Below are 13762 nucleotides of genomic sequence, written 5' to 3'. Positions count from 1 at the left end.
GCAGTGAGCTGAGATCCGGCCACTGCACTCCAGCCTGGGCGACAGAGCGAGACTCCATCTCAAAAAAAAAAAAAAAAAAAAAAAGAAGAGATTGCCTTCTACTCATATGAAACAATGTGAAATTGATTTTTCTATTCTCGATAATATTTGTTGAGAAAATAGTCTTATAGTTTTAAAAACAAATCTGGAAATATTTTGAAAGTAACTTTACACTATTTCTTAATATGACATTATTATTTTGATTGGAATATAGTTTCATTAGTCAAAAATCACCTTTACTTTTACTAGTGGTTATCACGTTCACTTCATGTTTCACTACATTAGACAAGGAGCCACACAATGGATCAGCGAAACAGAGCTTTAGCCAGCTTAGTCTGTAGTGGGATTTCTGTACTTTTCCATCAAATCGTTTTAAACATTATTTTGGTACCCGAAGCCTTAGTGACATGACTGTAACCATCACGAACAAAACTATTATTACACTACAGAAACAAAGAGAAGAATTAGGTTAAGTGGCTGAGGCCACTGAGGAGAAAGGGACAAATACAAACTCCAAATAGACACAAACAATTATTTGGGGATCTTTTTGCAGAAACCATGACATCTGTGCCAGTGAAACTCAATATACACGCACCAGGGCCTCCAGTGAATCCAGGCTATGACAGGCGGGGGGGGTCTTGGGCACTGGGTCTGAGGAGTGAATCAGGCAGCTGCACAGGACCCTGAGCTTGAAGTTTAATGCTCTTCAGTCACCATCTCGAAATCCTTAATAATTCTATCATTGAGTTTGTGTTTTCTAAGTGATATCTGATGGGACAACACCTAGCAAAGAAAAGGAAGTAGGTATCTGAATTGAGGCAGGTGTGACTTGCGCCTTTTCCTTTGGTTAGAAACACGTTGCATGCTGGTACGAATGTACAGCCTTTAGCAGCAACTTGTTATTAACTAGTAAAATTCACGTGCCAGGAGCTGGGAGCCTCCATTCACTTGAGGTCCTACCTCCCTCCACCTCCCCACCTCCCTGGGACAAGTTCTGGGCCACCTGCCCCTCCACCCAGTGACTGCACCCATCCTGGCATGGGTCTGGGTGCAGATACGGGAAGGATCAGGGTTGGGCGTCTGTGTGAAGTGATGCTTCTCAGCCTTCCTGCCCATCAGCTTCCCTCTGTGAGCTTTTTAGTGAGAGGAGGTGTGAATGTGACCAGTGGCTGCTCAGCAGAGGGCAGAGCCTCAGGCACTGAGAGGATCTGCACTTGAGCTGTAAGGATCTCTTGTGCCCGAGGAAGAGCAGCATTAAATAGCAAATTAAAAACAAAAAACCAAAAAAACAAAAAAAACCCCACCATACAAGTAGAGAGAGACTGGGGGAAAAGGAAAAAGCTTTTTCCTGCTTCGTGAACAAGGGGCGTTACATTTTCATTGGCACTGGGTCCCACATATTATGTAGCTGGCCGTGGAAGCAGGCACTTAGAAAGAAAGTGCCAATCCTAGAAAAAGTAGAAATAGCCTCACTGTAGGGTATGGGGACTTCTCCCAGCAGGGCTCAAGCAAGAAGGCTGATAAACAGCACTGAGGGCCCAAGTGAGGGTGGAACCAGGCATAGGGAGTCTGGTATCTTTTCTACACAGTCATGTGGAAGGTTCAACCATCACCTAGCAACCTGGTAGCAAAGAAAAGGAAGTAGGTATCTGAATTGAGGCAGGCAGGGCTTGTGCCTTTTCCTTTGGCTAGAATGTTGGGGACGATGTTGCATGTCAGTAGGAATGTACAGCCTTTGGGAGCAACATGGCATTAACCAGTAAAATTCAAGATGCACATAGACCCTGGAGAAATCCCTGCATGTGTGCGAGAGGAGACCAGCATGAGAGTGTTATGGCAGCAGTATGGGAAATACCTCAAAACTGGAAATAATCTTAATGTTCATCAAGAGAATGGAGATGGGAGCATATCCATGCAGCAGGAAACCATAGAGCTATGAAGACAAATCAATCAGAGCTCCATGTGTCAGCATGGAAGACTCTGGAATGTAATATGGAGCAGACCTGTGGGCACCCAGCCTTTACAGGCCACACTTCTATGTCCCCCAAGTTGGCTGAGTCTTGGAGCAGGGAAAGGCCTGGCCTCCTGTGGGGTAATATGGGAGTCATCTACAAGACCTACCTACATCCAGTCCACCAAGGGCCCAATGCCTGAGTTTCCACCATTAGTAATCTGTTCCTTTGAGTCAAGGCTATGTGCTCTGTAGGCAATCAGAGAGACCAGTGGTTTCATTCTGCAGAGCTCTGCTGAGCAGCTATGGGTCACACTCATACCTCCTCTCACTAAAAAGCTAACGGAAGGAAGCTGATGGGCAGGAAGGCTGAGCAGCAGGGTCAGGCCTAAATTCAAAGCACAATGGTATTTAGGATGGGTCTGATGACAAGAGGTCAGAGGAGGCAGCTAGAAAGCATCAGGAAACAGAAATGCTAATGAAATTATAAGAATTTTAAGAAGGAGTTGCAGAAACTGGTCAAATATCAGGAGGTAGGTCAATTCAGGAGAAGATCAAAAATATGTCATTTAATAATCCAACAAGAAGTCACTGGTAACCTTAGTGGGGACAGTTTCAGTAGACTGATGGGGATGGAATCCAGACTTAGTGGGTAGTAAAAGAAGCTGAGGAAATAGAGGCACAAAATTCGGGCTCCTTTCAAGAAGTTTGTGAAGTGCAGGGTGGGAACTCTGAGGAGAGAGAAGGTAAAGGTTTTCCAGAATGAGAAAGAATTATGCTTGTGGGGTGAAGGAAAGGAACCACACAAGGGAAGGATTAGAGAATCAGAGAAAGAGGGGTAATTTATTGAACTGGATCCTGGGGGAGGCCAGAGAGTGTGGGAGGGAGAGCTTGAGGGAAGACTGGTCTTGGAAATACCATGTGGATCCTGTTAGAAGCAAAGAAAAGAGCAGTGAACCTGATGTGCTTCACTCTCCCAGGGAAGGAGACATTAAGGTCACTGGAGACAGAGATAGGAGTGGGGTGAACAATTTGAGGAGAGTTGGACACACAGGAAACAGTCATCATGGGGGAATGGAATTAGAGTCTAGCCTAAGGTGTATTAGGTGTAAGTAAAAGGACCAGCAAAGAGCTGGCTGAGTTGGAAACCATGTCTCTGTACTGGTGCTAATTTTCCTCTGTCCCAGTAGAACTTCACAGCCCCGAAGCCCCGCAGAGAAGCTGGAAGACTGGATTATTCCTGACTGGGGTAGGCAGGGAAAGTACAGCTGGACATGGGGCTTATGGCCACTGAGAGCTCTGGTTAGACAACAGCAGCTCAGGGACAGCTGGGGTTGACAAACAAAAGAGACTTTGCCAGTTCTCTTTTCTAACAGAGATCACTATCTGTTACAACTTTAAAAACGTTAAATAGAAAAGCATTTAGAATGGCTGGAGTTGATGTTTTCAACATTGAAGTAGCAACCTGCACCCCACCTTGCTCTGAGTCACTGACCAGGGTCAAGTGCCTTCTATCAGCACGCGGCCTTGCCAATCTTCAGCTCTTGGCATAGCATCAGGTCTGCCCTACAAACCCAGAGGTCAGTCATAGCGGGATGAGATTCTTATCTACTTCCACCCCAGCCCCTGTAGGCAACTGCTGCTGCAGGTGCTTAAGAAGAAAAGTTTATAAGTTCCTCAAATGTGGCATTTGGGTTAACCTATTGACCTACTGAAAAATTGACTGGATTGAAAACTATTATGTCCAGCGACTGCTTTTTTTTTTTTTTTTTTTTTTTTGAGGCGGGGTCTGGCTCTGTCACCCAGACTGGAGTGCAGTGGCACGATCTTGGCTCACTGCAGCCTCAGCCTCCTGGGTTCAAGCAATTCTCCTGTCTCAGCCTCCCAAGTAGCTGGGACTATAGGCACCTGCCACCATACCCAGCTAATTTTGTATTTTTGGTAGAGATGGGGTTTCACCATACTGTCCAGACTGGTCTCAAACTCCTGACCTCAGATGATCCACTCACTTTGGCCTCCCAAAGTGCTGGGATTACAGGCATGAGACACCATGCCCAGCCTTGCCACTGCTTTTTGAATAGGGAACATGCTGCTGGACACCAGCAGTTTTCTAACCCTGGTAAACACCTTTAAGGAATTTTCAGTTTTTCAGAATTTTGTTTATGGGTCTATTTTTAGTTTGTGTGTTTTATAACTTTTAAGTCATTTTTAGCCAATTATTTCTACTTGGCACTGTTTATACTTATAAAAAGAATTATTTAAATATCCAATGATAGGATCTGTTTACAGTTTCCTTTATTTATTTTTATTTATTTATTATATTTTTTGAGACAGAGTCTCGCTCTGTCGCCCAGGCTGGAGTGCAGTGGCCGGATCTCAGCTCACTGCAAGCTCCGCCTCCCAGGTTCACGCCATTCTCCTGCCTCAGCCTCCCGAGTAGCTGGGACTACAGGCGCCTGCCACCTCGCCCGGCTAGTTTTTTGTATTTTTTAGTAGAGACGGGGTTTCACCGTGTTAGCCAGGATGGTCTCGATCTCCTGACCTCGTGATCTACCCGTCTCGGCCTCCCAAAGTGCTGGGATTACAGGCTTGAGCCACCGTGCCCGGCCTCCTTTATTTTTTTCTTACTAGAAAAGCAGAATTTTGGCCAGGTGCGGTGGCTCATACCTACAATCCCAGCACTTTGGGAGCTGAAAGCAGGAGGATCTCTTGAAGCCAGGAGTTTGAGACCAGCCTGGGCAACATAGTGAGATCCTGTCTCAACGAAATATTTTGAAGTTAGCCAGGCATGGTGGTGTGTGCCTGTAGTCCCAGCTACTCAGGAGGCTGAGGTGAGAGGATCGCTTGAGCCCAGGAGGTTGAAGCTACACTGAGCCATGTTCATGCCACTGCACTCCAGCCTGGGTGACAGTGAGACCCTGTCTCTAAAAAAAAGAAAAGGAAAGAAATGCGTATTCATGACAAAAAAAATTAAAAGCAGAGAAGTGGCCGGGCGCAGTGGCTCATGTCTGTAATCCCAGCACTTTGAGAGGTTGAGACAGGTGGATCACTTGAAGTCAGGAGTTCAAGATCAGCCTGGCCAACATGGTGAAACCCAGTCTCTACTAAAAATACAAAAATTAGCTGGGTGTGGTGGCAGGTGTCTGTAATCCCAGCTACTTGGGAGGCTGAGGCAGGAGAATCGCTTGAACCTGGGAGGCAAAGGTTGCAGTGAGCCGAGATCATGCACTGCACGCCAGCCTCGGTGACAGAGCAAGACTCCATCTCAAAAGAAAAAAAAAGCAAAGAAGCAAAAGAAGAAATGAAGGATGCGTGTATTACTTCTCAGAGATGACCACTGTTAGTTAACACTGAGAAACACATCTTCTAGCTCCTTTGGTAAGCCTGTATATAATGAATTCACACCATATTTACTTTTTGCAACCATTTATAATTGCTTTAAGGAATCCAGCTCTCCAGAGCTGAAGTTCCCCTCACCCACCCACCTGCTCTGTGCCCTAAGTAAGGGGTGTTGGAAGCAAGAGTTGAGGGTGCTGTGAGGATAGCATAAGACAGAGACAGACATCGTGGGCTCCCTTTGGAAGGTGAAGTGGCCACATCTGCTTCAGGGACTGCAATGCTGTCACTGAATTACCAAGCTAACAACCACTCCTGGACATCTGTGAATAATCTGGAACCTTATAATTTTGTGTTTTTGGAGAGTTTGACAAAGCCATGGTGGCTCCCTCAACCAGGGTCGCTCAACTTATGGCTGAGTGGAGCTAGTGAAACTTGAACTTGAACCATAAACAGACTAAGAGCAAAGTTTGAAAGATAAAACAAGTGAAAATATCAACAACCATACTAAATGGTTGTTATCCTGTAGTAATATGGTAAGGCCATCCCTTTCCTCACACAGCATGCCAAGGTGCCCCCAGCAGTAACAGTATGGGTGTCCAGTTTCCCCTGAAGTTTCTGGGACAAGAATTGGACAAAGGTCAGTGAAGAACATTTAAACCAGCAGCTGCTCAGCCCACAGGGCTGCACTATGAGTGGGCAGCAGTGAGGAAGAACAGAACCAAGGTGGGCATAGTTGTGGCACTGCAGATTGGGGTCAAATCAGCAGACATGTCTCAAGACCAGTGTACCTTAGGGTCCTGCAGCCCGGAAAACACTGTTTGGGGACAAAAAGTCACGTACCCCTTATACAATGAAAAGTCACGGTCTACTTGGGCTTGGGAGGGACAACATTACACTTTATGCCTACATGCCTAGCTGCAAGGCCTGCTGGGGGAGAAGGGTTGGAAAGTTCTCCAGAAGCAAACTGGAGTTTGGGCCAGAAAAGGGCCAAGACAGAGGCCATGGGAAAGCCAGGCCAGAGGGGGCATGCAAACTGCAGACAGGACCTCAGATTTGGCCTCACAAGGTCCTGGGAACTGGACAGCTTGAAAATTTGCGGATAGGGATCTTAAGAGGTTTCAATGAGCTGTGAGTCCTCCAGGAGAATCTGGTCCACAAATGGGCAAGAAAGATGAGATTTGAGACTTGCAGGAATGAGGATGATGCAGCCCCCACCTCTATCCACTCCTTACTCAACAGATGAAGAAACTCATTGCCCAAGAGATTCAGGGAAAAGGGGGCTGAGGGAGCTCCAGGAAGAGGCATGGGTGGCAGTAGAAGGGAGAGAGCTTCAGCTCCACCAGACCATGATGGGGGTAGGCACTTTAATGGTAAGGTAGGGAGTAATGAAGGCACCTTCCAAAGCTCTGGTTTTCAGGGTAGGAGCTGAGCTCATCACCCCTGATTTGCTGGGCCAACTAGGTGGAGGTCTGCATGTGCCTAGGAGCTTAAGATGCACAGCTGGTGTGTATCTAGGCTGACTCCATCATCCGGGCAGTGCTGGAGGCCAAGGCTCAAAGAGGACAGGCTGATTTCCTGACTTGCAAGGCAGAGGACAATCAGGGCAATCTCAGCCCCAATTCCAGCTTCACTTGAGGTTCCAGTCCACTGGCTTAATCTCCAGCCTCTATGCAGAAAACTTCCTGCCTGAGATGGGGACAGGGCTCTGTCTTAGTCCCATTTTCTATTGCTAAAACTGAATACCTGAAAGTATTCAGTTATACTGAATATTTGGTATAACTGAATACCTGAAAGAATACCTGAATACCTGGGTAACTTATAAAGAAAAGAATGTATTTCTTACAGTTCTGGAGGCTGGGAAGTCCAAGAACAGGAAGCCACATCTGGTCACCTTCTGGTGAGGGCCTTGTGCTGTGTCATAACATGGCAGAAGGCATCACAGGGCAAGAGGGGTGCACTGAGAGCCAAACTGGCTTTTATAACATTAATCCATTAATCTGTTAACCCATTAATCCAGAGCCCTCATGACCCAATCATCCTTAAAGCCTCCACCTCTTAATATTGCTACATTGGAGATTAAGTTTCAACATGAGTCTTGGAGGGACAACCTACTCTTGCTCACCAGAGTTCATTCCTCTTCCTCTGCCTGCTTGGCCCACTTGGGGAATGAGGAGCTGCTCCAGACCCTCCAAGATACTGCCTTCCTGTGCCCACCATCGAGTCCTACAAACCTTGCCCTTTCAGCCTTCAATAAGGAAGACAGACATGAGGAGTTTCTTTCATGTCCCCAGGACACAGAAGTGGGTCATATTCCCCACGCAGTCTCTAAGAAAATGGTGAGTGAACTGGCCTCGGGGGCCTACATGGTATATAAGGAGAGCAGAGCCTCAGACAGATCAGGAAGGATTCCTATCTTGGTTCTATCCTATTCCAGACCTTAAGAAAGTTCCCTAATTTCTATGATTCTCCCATTTCTTGCTTATAAAATAAGCACCCTTGTAGGGTATAAAGATTAAACTGAAGCTATGTAGGTAACACCTGGCACCTTACCTGGTATATAGGTGGGGCCCACTGAATATTAATGTATTTACCTCTCAGCCTAGTGGGCTCACTATGCCTTTTCAGACCTGCTAGGACCTGAGCAAGGGCATCCTGGAGATGGGGGTGAACAACATTCATTCAACCAACATTTTCATAAAGTCCCTGTGCACTGATCACCCTGGACATCAACTTCACTTAAAGATTTTTCTTGAAAATAATTATTTTGATATTAAGATGAATATTCTGGGCCAGACGTGGTGGCTCACACGTGTAATCCCAGCACTTTGGGAGGCCAAGGTAGGTGGATCATCTGTGGTCAGGACTTTGAGACCAGCCTGGCCAACATGATGAAACCCCATTTCTACTAAAAATACAAAAATTAGCCGGGCGTGGTGGCACAGGCCTGTAATCCCAGCTACTCGGGAGGCTGAGGCAGGAGAATCACTTGAACTTGGGAGGCAGAGTTTGCAGTGAACTGAGATCACATCACTGCACTCCAACCTGAGTGACAGAATGAGATTCTGTCTCAAAAAAAAAAAAAAAAGAAAAAAAAAGAAAGAAAAGAAAAAAAAAAGTATAAAGACGAAGTTCCTCTTGCCTAGCTGTTTCCTAATGATTTTACATTCTGCATTCAAATTAGAAATTCAAAGCAGAAAGTCAGAATGTCTTTCCATAGGATACAAGGCTAGAAAGCCAATACCTCATGCATATTGCTCTTTATCAGGCTGAATCAAATTCAGATTTATACTTAGTGTTACACAATCAGATGAAATTACTTTAGAGAGCCTGGGTGCAGTGGCTCACACCTGTAGTCCTAGCACTTTGGGAGGCCAAGGCAGGTGGATCACCTGAGGTTAGGAAATCGAGACCAGTCTGACCAATATGATGAAACCCCGTCTCGACTAAAAATACAAAAACTAGCCAGGCGTGGTGGTGCACGCCTGTAATCCCAGCTTGTCAGGAGGCTGAGACAACAGAATCACTTGAACCGGGGAGGCAGAGGTTGCAGTGAGATGAGATCGCACCATTGCACTCCAGCCTGGGCAGCAAGAGGAAAACTCTGTCTCAAAAAAAAAAAAAAAAAAGATTGCTGTAGAGGCAGAGTTATTTATTCACTGTACTTTACATATTGTTAAGGCTATCTTCTTATGAGTCAAAATCACACAAAAATTAGAAAAATTGCTAGTAAGATAAGGGAAAACAAAATTCAAAGCATTGGACTTGGGAGATCACATTATTCCCCCCAAACAATTTAATAACACAAGAAAGTAGCACCAGATGTGGAATTGTACTGTTAACGCATTCAACAAATAGTTCAATATTTACTGTTCTCCAGGCACCATTCTAGGCACTGGGAACTCAGAAGTAACCAAAATTAGCAAAACCTGCTCTCAGGAAGCTTTCATTCTAGTCTGAGGAGCAGACAGAATATTCCTGTTCAGTAATACAATTCTTAGTGTAGTAGTAGTGCTGTTTCTGCTATTTTGTTTTCTTGCCATTTTTCTTGGGGAAAGAGAACGTTCTACCAATCCGCTTCTAAAGTTTGTGGTCATGTTTATGATTTCTTGCCATGCCCCTGCCAGGAGTAAGACAAACTGAATACCAGAACCTTTGGAGTCAAAGTAAACAAAGAACTGGAGAGCTACCTGCAGTGATTCTTCTAAGAACTTAGCTGATACAAAATGGTTCAGAGGTTCCTAGAGGAAGAACTTGAAGTGCCCCCGGGAACAAATGGGGTAGAGAACTGAGCCAGAAGAATGCGAGACCAGGAGCCGCCATGATGGGCTACTAGCATAAGCAGAAACAGGAGTGGGACTGACAGGGAGAAGCAAAGTTCAGTTCCATGTGAGGAAAAGCATTTCAAAAACTAGAGCCTCCCCCCAGTGGAATGGGCTGATGGAAGGGCAGTTCTCAGTCTCTGGGGGTGGGTAAACAGACATTTCATGGCTATGTGACCTTGGGCTAGTCCTGTAAGCCTCTGGGCATCCGTTTCCTTGGCTGTAAAATGGGGAATTCTTATATAATAGTACCTAGTTCATAGTGTTGTGGCTAAGATTAAATAATAGAAAGCATGTAAAATGTTGGAGCACTGCCTGACACAAAGTAACTTAGGCATTGAAAGCTGTCTAGATCAGATGATGCTTAAGAACGTACACTCTATGTTGATTTTGTAATGGATTTTATTTTAATTGGTATCAAAACAATATTATAGTCATATTTGGCAAGAAAATTAAAATCTGTAGTTGTGATCTTAACATAACAAAAACCAATCAGTCACAAAAACCAAACAGAACCTACAGTTCTCTACATGAGGATCCCTCTGAATGATGCTATCATATTTCTGATACGACTATAGTCCAACCCCAATACATGACCCCTGGCTGCTTTGGACACATGTGATCTCAGGCCTCCTTGAAGGTGTGCCAGGCTACTGGGCAAAGACAGGCATCCGGCCATACCAGTGTCCAGTGTACACTGGGATCAGGGAACACCCTAAGGGAGGAATACCCCCCAGCCCAAACACATGCTCTCCAGCAGGACTGACTTGGCGAAAATCTTCATGATAGGAAGACCCCAGCATCGTGACAACGCTACCGAGAGCCCATTACTCTCCTGAACAGAGCAACAGTGCCAGCCTCAGCCCCAGGGCTGATGGACCCAGGTGTCAGTCTGAGGGCAGCAAAGGATGGAATCCCAACTCACTCATGACGGCTTCTGGGTTCCAAGGGCAGAGGGCAAATCCAAGCAGGTGTCCTCTTCCACCCCCTGTGAGAATGCCCCACAGGCAGCTACAAATCCCCAGGTGACCTGCTTATATCCTAGCCCCACTTCCCAGCCCTGACAGTTGGTAATTGTCCAAGGGTCAGAGAGGCAGGCAGTCAATCTGCTTATGTGTGCCCAGCAAGCCCTCTGGTCTCTGCCATCCCTACGTCAAGCTAGTGTGGCTCTGTTCACACCTGCTTTAGGATCAATGACCAGCCTTTAACTATCAAGCCAATGTCCAGTCCCCAAGTTCTTTCTATCCCACTCTCCCACCGACCAGCTCTCTGGGCATGCTAGACTTGTCTGAACTCTCAGCAGATACGGAGCTCAGGCATATCCCCTCCCAATGCCCTCACCCCCACAACTTAAGAATGAAAATCTCAAACAACAATATCTTTTACACGTGCGGTGCTTAGCACTTTTCAATGCACTTTTCATATCCTGTATATATTGAGGATTTTTAGTTGCAAGCAAAAGTAACTACCTTTGGCTGTCATGTACAGCAAAGGAATTTATTTAAAAGATAGTGAGTAGGAAAAAAAAAAGAAAAAAGAGGAAAAAAAGATAGCGAGTAGCTCATAAAATCTCTAGGAGGCTAGGAGAACCAGGCTTGGAAGCACACAGTCAGGAACAACGCCCCAAATCCCAACTCAGCACTAGTCTAAGAAGACATTATTGTGACCACCGAGGCTGGAATACTGTCCCCGACCCCCACCACAGACGGTAACCCCATGCTGGATGCTGCCCATAAAACTCTTGTCACTGGTAACTGAGATCATGCCCATTGAATCACTAAAAGTGCTGCTAAGCAAGCCCTGCCCCTTTGCTGTCTTTTGCTTCCAATTAAAAATTGATGAAGGGAGCCAATAGTGGGTATGGTTTGTCTGGCCAGAGAAGCCTGAGTCTCAGGCCAGTGCTCATGCCCTAGGTGCAAAGGAATATGGCTCTACCTCATGACACATGGAATTCCTCAAGCACAGAAAGGAGGCTCAGACGTCAGGCAACCAAAATGAGTGACACACATCTAACCCTGCATCTCACAGTCAATCATCACACCTACACGTGAAGTTGTCAGGATGATTCTTATTTCCTTTTCAGATAGGAGGAGTGGGACCAGGGCAGCTTCTCTACAAGCAGGTTGAAATAAAACAGGGAGAAAACCAAACTCTTGCTTTCAGGTTTCAAAAAAAAAAAAAAATATATATATATATATATATATGTATGTGTGTGTGTGTGTGTGTGTGTGTATATATATATATATATGTGTGTGTGTATATATATATATATATATATACACACACTGCGGGAGTGTAGGATAAGAGGAACTAGGTTTGGCTGCAGGTCATATAAAGATCTCAGCATCTTAGCTTACCATAAGCTTCACATGAACCCAGCTGGAAAGGTTGCTGACTTGGCCACTGTGAAGACTTATGGCCAGGACAGGGTTCTGGCCTCTGGGCCTGCCAGATTTCACCTGGGGTTGAACATTCTGGTCTGGGCACATATTTGCTGAGATAGGCAGTTATGGTGGAGGAAGTTCTATAACACTTGGTGCATGGGCCCTGCTGTTCCTGAGGGTAGAACTGGGTCACATGAAAGCCACAGGGGTAGGCTGGGTACAGTGGCTCACACCTATAATGCCAGCACTTTGGGAGGCTGAGGCAGGTGGGTGACCTGAGGTCAGAAGTTTGAGACCAGCCTGGCCAACATGGTGAAACCGTGTCTCTACTAAAAATACAAAAATTAGCCAGGCATGGTGGTGCACGCCTGTAATCCCAGCTACTTGGGAGGTTGAGGCGGGAGAATCACTTGAACCTAGGAGGCAGAGATTGCAGTGAGCAGAGATAGCGCCACTGTACTCCAGCCTGGGCGACAGAGTGAGACTCCGTCTCAAAAAAAAAAAAAAAAAAGAATGAAAGTCACAGGGGGAAAATGCCAGCTCAACACCTGAAGCGCAGGTCAAAAACTGGACAGGCTGTCCCATGAGGTGGCAAGGTCCTCATTACCAGGGATGTGTAAGCAGACGACAGAAAGCCATCTGTCCGAAATTTTAGTTGAACTAGATGATGAACGCAGTCCCTTCCAACTCTAAGATGCTATGATAAGCTTCCGCTGTGTGCTAAATATTGGGCACCATCTACAAGGCAGGACATTGGCCCTCCAAGAGCCTCCTGGGGACCTACTGAACTAACCAATTACCAAAAAAAAAAAAAGAAAGAAAGAAAAAGAAAAGCAAAAAGGTGCATCCTTACTAGATATTAATTACACGTAAAAATAAAAGGAAGGATCATTTTATACTCTACATTAGTAAAACCTGAAAGTAATGCCTAATGTTGGTAAGGCTGCAATAAAGCTGAAACATTCATTCATATTGGTGTTTAGGTAAAATGGGTACTACCATTTTTAAAAGCAATGTAGCGTGCGATGGCTCACACCTGTAATCCCAGCACTTTGGGAGGCTGAGGTGGGCAGATCACCTGAGGTCAGGAGTTTGAGACCAGCCTGGCTAACATGGTGAAACCCCATCTCTACTAAAAATACAAAAATTAGCCGGGTGTGGTGGCACGCGCCTGTAATCCCAGTTGCTCAGGAGGCTGAGGAAGGAGAATCATTTAAACCCAGGAGGCAGAGGCTGCCGTGAGCTGAGATCATGCCACTGCACTCCAGCCTGGGCAACAGAGCGAGACTCCATCTCAAAAAAATAAAAAAATAAAAGCAATGTGGCAGATGGTATAAAAAAAAAAAAACCATATTTAATCCTACAACCCAAAAACTGCTTGGGAACTCACCTTAAGAATGATTTGTAAAAGGTAATTGCTATAAACTTGAAGATATTCATTACATTATTATTAATAGACAAAAAGTCCTAACTAGGGGAGAAGTTAAGTGTGGTATGGTAGATGATAGAATACTGGGCCATCATTACAAATGGTGTTTATAAAGAACCACTGTTTCTGAAAGGCAAATCCTGCATCTTGTTCACCACTATAGTCCCAGCACTGTCTAGAACATAGAAACGTTTCATTAAATATTTACTGAATGAATAAATGGACAACTGAACAAATGAATCCAAGCAAAGGAAAATGCTTATTATATGTTATATATTTTCTAAAAGAACCAAAAATTATT

This window comes from Macaca nemestrina, chromosome 18, assembly GCF_043159975.1.
Source record: "Macaca nemestrina isolate mMacNem1 chromosome 18, mMacNem.hap1, whole genome shotgun sequence".
Classification (NCBI taxonomy): Eukaryota; Metazoa; Chordata; class Mammalia; order Primates; family Cercopithecidae; genus Macaca; species Macaca nemestrina.
This window is presented reverse-complemented; position numbering follows the sequence as displayed.